Here is a 6959-nt window from a genome sequence, read left to right on the forward strand (position 1 = left end):
GAGAGAGAGAGAGAGAGAGAGAGAGAGAGAACAGATTCTCTGTTTTTCCCCCTTGCAGGTGGAGAGAGACAAAGGTCTTGAACCTGGGTCCTTCCTTGCATGTGGTAACATATACTTAACTCGTGTGCCACTGCCCAGTCTTGCTGGAACTCTTCTTATCTAGAAAGAAGTGATAGCACTTTTAGAAAAGTCAAACCATACAGAACTTCAGGATGGGAGCTGTGAAACCATTCTCTCTCTCTCTCTCTCTCTCTCTCTCTCTCTCTCTCTCTCTCTGTGATAGAAGGATAGATGATACATAGATAGATAGATAGGTAGGTAGATAGATAGATAGACAGACAGACAGACAGACAGACAGATAGATAGATAGATAGATAGATAGAGATTCTGCTGCTTTTCCACCTGCCCACCCTGACCTGAAGGCTCTGGGTAAGGTGGGCTATTGGGAGGACTCCAGCAGGGGGGTATTTTCCCTTCCCCTGTGGAGCTTGGCCTCCAGGGAAGAATTGAGGAGGAGGACAGCTTAAAGATCACAGTGGACTTAAGGGCAGCCTGACCTACTCCTGGTCAGTGTGTGCACGGGAGTTCTTTCCCCTCCCTCCACACAGTCTCTCTGCAGTGAAAAACAGCTGGTATTTGTTCTTTGGGCTTTGGGAAATAGCCTTTGTTCCTCCTGGCCCTGGAAAAGTGGCCTTAATCCAAGTGATTACTTTGCCTTTCTCTCAGATTTATTCTTTGGTGATAGCCTCTCCTCACTGCTTGAATCTTAAGCTCAAATTACCAGAGGCCTGTCACACAAGGGCCATCTGTCTTTCTATTCCTGGGCAGAGAATGACATTGGAGTCTCTTTGTCCTCTCAGAAGCTTTTGTGCACATGACATTGACCTCCCTGCTTCCTCTCCAAGCACAGTTAAGAGGAACCATAAAAAAGCACAGGGGTTTTAGAAAGTTGCCCAGGCAGGGGGTAATTGCTCTCTCACAGAGGTCTTGCAGGGTCCTGGGTCCATCTTTCTCTTCTGGTTATTTGCAGCCCTTCTGGCCATTAGAGTGGCCATTGCAAACTGGGTCAGCTGGAGGCAACCTGGGTATTTTCGGTTCAAGGACACAAATACTGCCTCTTCTTTGCTCTGTTTCTGGAATTCTTTGTCTTTCTTGGCAGGTTTAGAAAGGCCTGTGAAAGAGACTCTGTCCTTTGTTGTCTGGACACTGAAATGTAGCCAAAGAGGACCTTCCAACTGTCTTGGAGTGTGGTCAGGGAGGCTGCCTGTTTTGACATAGGATTTGGGGAAAGTGTTTCTCTGTTATCCTATCCCCCTTTGCCAATAAGGGACAGCACGGCCGCTTTGAAGCTCATCTGTGATGCTGTAATTCATGCTTATCCATTCAGAAGGTTTCTTCTAACCAGCTGTTCCATATTTTTCACATCCATTGGTATTTATTGCAGGCAAAAGACAGGGAAGGAAATTACTCCATTTCACTGATGCTCAGCATTGATTGGAAAGCATGCCTAGTAGCCACATGACATTTTAAATCTGTTTAGAGGGACAAGGGGGAAATTTTTCTGGTCTCTGTGTCTCTGCTAGACCAAGGCCTTTACAGTTCTGGGCTACATAAAAAAAAAATTGAAATTAACTGCAGTTTAGCTGTGACTCAGTTTTTAATTGCTTAGAATTAGCATTAGATTTGTATAGTACTTGATTTACCAATTATCTGTGACTTTGGGGGTAATCTGTGCTAAAATGAGGGAGAACTCCTGATTATGTTTAGCGATGGAAAGAAGGATTGAGAATTATCAGGGATAGAGAAAGCCTCAACTTGCAATATGTCTCATTTTTTTAAAAAAATATGTATTTATTCCCTTTTGTTGTCCTTGTTGTTTCATTGTTGTAGTTATTATTGTTGTTGTTATCGATGTTGTCGTTGTTGAATAGGACAAAGAGAAATGGAGAGAGGAGGGAAGACAGAGAGGGGAAGAGAAAGACAGACACCTGCAGACCTGCTTTACTGCCTGTGAAGTGACTCCCCTGACTCCCCTGCAGGTGGGGAGCCAGGGTCTGGAACCGGGATCCTTCTGCTGGTCCTTGCACTTTGAGCCACGTGCGCTTAACCTGCTGTGCTACTGCCTGACTCCCAATATGTCTCATTCTTTTTTTTTTTTAATTTTTTTTATTTTATTTATTTTTTTTTAAATTTTTTATTTAAGAAAGGATTAGTGAACAAAAGCATAAGGTAGGAGGGGTACATCTCCACAAAATTCCCACCACCCAATCCCCATAACCCACCCCCTCCCATGGTAGCTTTCCCATTCTCTATCCCTCTGGGAGCATGGACCCAGGGTCGTTGCGGGTTGCAGAAGGTAGAAGGTCTGGCTTCTGTAGTTGCTTCCCCGCTGAACATGGGCGTTGATTGGTCAGTCCATACCCCCAGTCTGCCTCTCTCTTTCCCTAGTAGGGTGTGTCTCTGGGGAAGCTGAGCTCCAGGACACATTGGTGGGGTCTTCAATCCAAGGAAGCCTAGCCAGCATCCTGGTGGCATCAGGAACCTGGTGATTGAAAAGAGAGTTAACATATGAAGCCAAACAATTTGTTGAGCAATCATGGATCCCAAGCTTGGAATAGTGGAGAGGAAGTGTTAGGGAGGTACTCACTGCAAACTCTAGTGTAATCCTGCTTTCAGGTATATATTTTGCAGTAGTTTATGGATACGTGTGCACATAAGCTCTCTCTCACAGAAACTGGTGTATATCTAGGTTATGGGACTTTGTTAGAAAGTGAACTACCTGAGATGAAATTAGAGTGTACTATAAAAGGAAAGGTCTCACCCGAGTAATGAAGCTGAAGGGTTGTCATTCCACACGTGAAGTCTCTGGATACAGTCTGAGGTGAAGCATGTTGAGATGGCAATCGTTGCTTTGGTTAGGTTGTGATCGGCGGATGCAATATTATTTGGTTTGGATTGGGAGATGCATACGGGAAAGTGGGCCCTATCCAAGGGTGCCAGGACTGGGGGAAGTAGGGGCTCTATAGTGAAGATGTGAGGTTCCTGCTGTCTTAGGGTTCAAAAAGACAATCGATAGTTAATATTATTATCACATTATTTGTTAATTGGGTTAACTTTGAAAAGTCCCTTTGTTATGGTTTTCTGTACAGTACCCAGTATCTTGTATATAGCTGTGCTATTGGAAGCTTCTAATCTACTTGGTCTAGGCTTTTGAGAGAGTCCGCATATCAAATACGTAGCCTATATATTAAAAAGATTCAGTTTGTCTTTTGAGAAACTTTGAGACATACAATTGATTTCCCCCTCTCATATTAATTAACTACTGATTTATATGTCTACATTTTGCTAGGAGTGTACGTAAACACCATTCCCACCACCAAAGGACTGTGACCCATCCCTCCAGCCCACTCCCACCCCCACTGGCCCAGGAAGCTACATGTCTACCCCTCACCACTGGGTTTTTACTTTGGTGCCCTACTTACAATTTGATCAGGTCCTGCTTTTAGTTTCCCTTTCAGATCTTCTAAGTCAGCTTCTGTTGATGAGTGGGATCATCCCATACTCATCTTTATCTTTCTGACTTAGTTCACTTAACATAATTCCTTCTAGCTCTGTCCAAGATGGGTCAGAGAAGGTGGGTTCATTGTTCTTGATAGCTGCATATGTCTCATTCTTATAAATATGAGTGAGCTACTGATTTCAGAAATTTACTTCCTAAAAACAAATGGCATTAGACAAATCTGATCCAGATAAGTGGATACATTGTCCTGGCTAAGCCACTGACTACACCCCATGACAAGTGACAAAGCCTAAACTTGGGGAAGTAGCAGATCACCAAGTCGTAATGCTGGGTTTCCTTCACTTTGCTTTCTGCTTCATCTTCTTTATTCATGAAATAACTCTCAAGTATTGTGTACCCACAAAGGTGACACCAGAAAGTAAGCACTGTGCACTAGGGTGCATGGCTAGTGACGATAGACTTGGGACCAGGTTCTTTGGACCCTTAAGTCAGCTATTTCTATAAACAATTGTCTGGGAGCTTCTCTAGCTATCAAAACAAAGGACTACTCCCACAAACTCTGCTCCTAGGAAGTCTGGGTTGGAACTCAGATATGCAATTTTACTTTTATTGTCTTCTCCACATACATTGCGATAAACTGACATGCAGCCTTGTGTACACCTAAGGTTTATTGCATAATGATTTCACTTATATGTATTGTGAAGATGATCACCACAATAAGTTTAGCTAACATCCATTAAATCATCTAGACACATGCACAAAAAACAAACGAACAAACAAACAAACCCAGCAGCTTTCCCCCCGTATAATAAGGTTAATCTGGATTTTTTTCCCTGTGATACTGGGAAATAAACAATGTATTATATAAAAATAAAGCATATGTATGATAATACCGAGTAGCCTTCCCAGCCCATTTTGTTTATTCTGTATACTTACAGAGGAAGAGGAGAAAAGGAGAGAAAGAAGAGTGAAAAGGAATAAGATCAAAGCACCACTTCCCCATTCACAGAATTCCACTTGTCTCTGTCTGAGGTGCTGCCATGTGGTGCCAGGGATCAAATCTGAGGCTTTATGAAGGGCAAGACATACATTCTACTCACTGAGCTATTTTCCAGTTTCATGTGTCTTTCTCTCTCTCTTTTTAAATTTGGGTAACATTAGTTTACAAGGCTATATAAGGTTTTAAAAAAAATTTTATTTATAAAAAGGAGACATTCCACACCTGAAGTCTCTGGTCACAGTCTGAAGTGAAGCATGCTGGGGTGGCACTCGTTGTGTTGATTAGGTTGCGATGCAATATTGTTTGATTTTAATTGAGAGCAGCATGCAGAAAAGTGGGCCCCACCCTAAGGTTCCAGGACTGGGGGAAATATAGTCTCTATAGTGGAAATGTGAGGTTCCTGTTATCTTAGGGTTCAAGAAGACAATGGATAGTTATTGTTATTATCACATTATTTGGTGATAGGGTTAACTTTGGAAAGTCCCTTTGATAGGGTTTGGGGTATAATACCCAGCATCTTGTTTATAGCTGTGCTTCTGTTCTCCCTGGTCTAGGCTTTTGGGAGAGACAACATATCAAAGACAGCCTATGTATTAAAAAGACTCAGTCTGTGTTTTAAGAAGTTCTAGACATATCATCAGTTTTTTTGCCTCTCATATTAATTAAATAGTGGTTTATATAATGTTTACACTTTAATAGGATTGTACATAAACACCACTTCCACCACCAAAAGACTGTGTCCCATCCCCACCACCAACCCCCGTCCCCCCACTGCCCGCCGTGCCAGGAAGCCCAATGGCCACCCTCCCCTTCACCACAGTGTTTTTACATTGGTGCCCTGCTCTCGATTTAATCAGATCCTGCTTTTAGTTTCTCTTTCTGTTCATTCTCTAATTCCATTCCAGGTGTTCCACTCCCCAATAAAGTCCCCAAACCTAGATATAGTCCAGGTTCCCTGAGATAGAGCATAGGTTCACCCGTGCCCATAAACCAGGGGAAAAATATATGCCTGAAAGCAGAAGTACACAAGAGCATGCAGGGAATACCCCCCAATACTTCATCTGCACTATTCCAGTCTTTAGGTCCATGATTGTTCAACAATTTGTTTGGCTTTGTATGTTAACTCTCTTTTCAGCCACCAGGTTCCGGATGCCAGCAAGATGCTGACCAGACTTCCCTGGACAGACGACCCCATCTACTAGGGAAAGAGATAGGCAGGCTGGGAGTATGGATCGACAAGTCAATGCCCATGTTCAGTGGGGAAGCAGTTACAGAAGCCAGACCTTTCACCCTCTGCAACCCACAATGAACCTGGATCCATACTCCCAAAGAGATAGAGAATGGGAAGGCTATCAGGGGAGGGAATGGGATATGGAGATTGGGTTATGGGAATTGTGAGGAATTGTACCCCTCTTATTCTATGGTTTTGTTAATGTCTCCTTTCTTAAATTAAAAATAAATAAATAAATAGGGAGACATTGATAGTTGTATATGTTTTATGTATATGAATATGTATAGGAGTATAATTTCACACCTCTTCAAGAAATGTATTGTCATACCATACCTACCATCAATGTACTGACATCCTTTGACTACATACACTTTAAGAATTTATTTTATTTTATCTTATTTTATTTTATTTATAAAAAGAAAACACAGACAAAAACATAAGAGAGGTACAACTCTACACAGTTCCCACCACCAGAACTCCATATCCCATCCCGTCCCTTGATAGCTTTCCTATTATTTAACCCTCTGGGAGTATGGACCCAAGGTCATTGTGGGATGCAGAAGGTGGAAGGTCTGACTTCTGTAATTGCTTCCCTGTTGACTATGAGAGTTGATAGTTGATACTCCCAGCCTGTCTCTCTCTTTCCCTAGTGGGGTGGGGTTCTGGGGAATTGGAGCTCCAGGACACATTGGTGGGGTTATTCATCCAGGGAAGTCTGGTTGGCATCATGGTAGCATCTGGAACCTGGTAGTTGAAAAAAAGTTAATATATAAAGCCAAACAAGTTGTTGACTAATCTTGAACCTAAAGGCTAGAGTAGTGCAGATAAAAAGTTGGGGGGGGGGTCTCCATTTTATAGATAGCTAGTAGGCATATTTCAGTTTTATATATATATATTAATTTTTTATTTATAAAAAGGAAACATTGACAATACCATACTATAAGAGGGGTACAACTTCACACAATTCTTACCACCAGTCCTCCGTATACCAACCCCTCCCCTGATAGCTTTCCTACTCTTTAACCCTCTGTGAGTATGGACCCAAGATCATTGTGGGATGCAGAAGGTTGAAGGTCTGGCTTCTGTAATTGCTTCCCCACTGAATGTGGGCGTTGACAGGTCGATCTATACTCCCAACCTCTCTCTCTCTTTCCTTAGAGGGGAAGGGATCTGGGGAAGTGGAGCTCCAAGGCACCTTGGTGGGGTTG

The sequence above is a fragment of the Erinaceus europaeus genome, chromosome 3 (genome assembly GCF_950295315.1).
Source record: "Erinaceus europaeus chromosome 3, mEriEur2.1, whole genome shotgun sequence".
NCBI lineage: Eukaryota > Metazoa > Chordata > Mammalia > Eulipotyphla > Erinaceidae > Erinaceus > Erinaceus europaeus.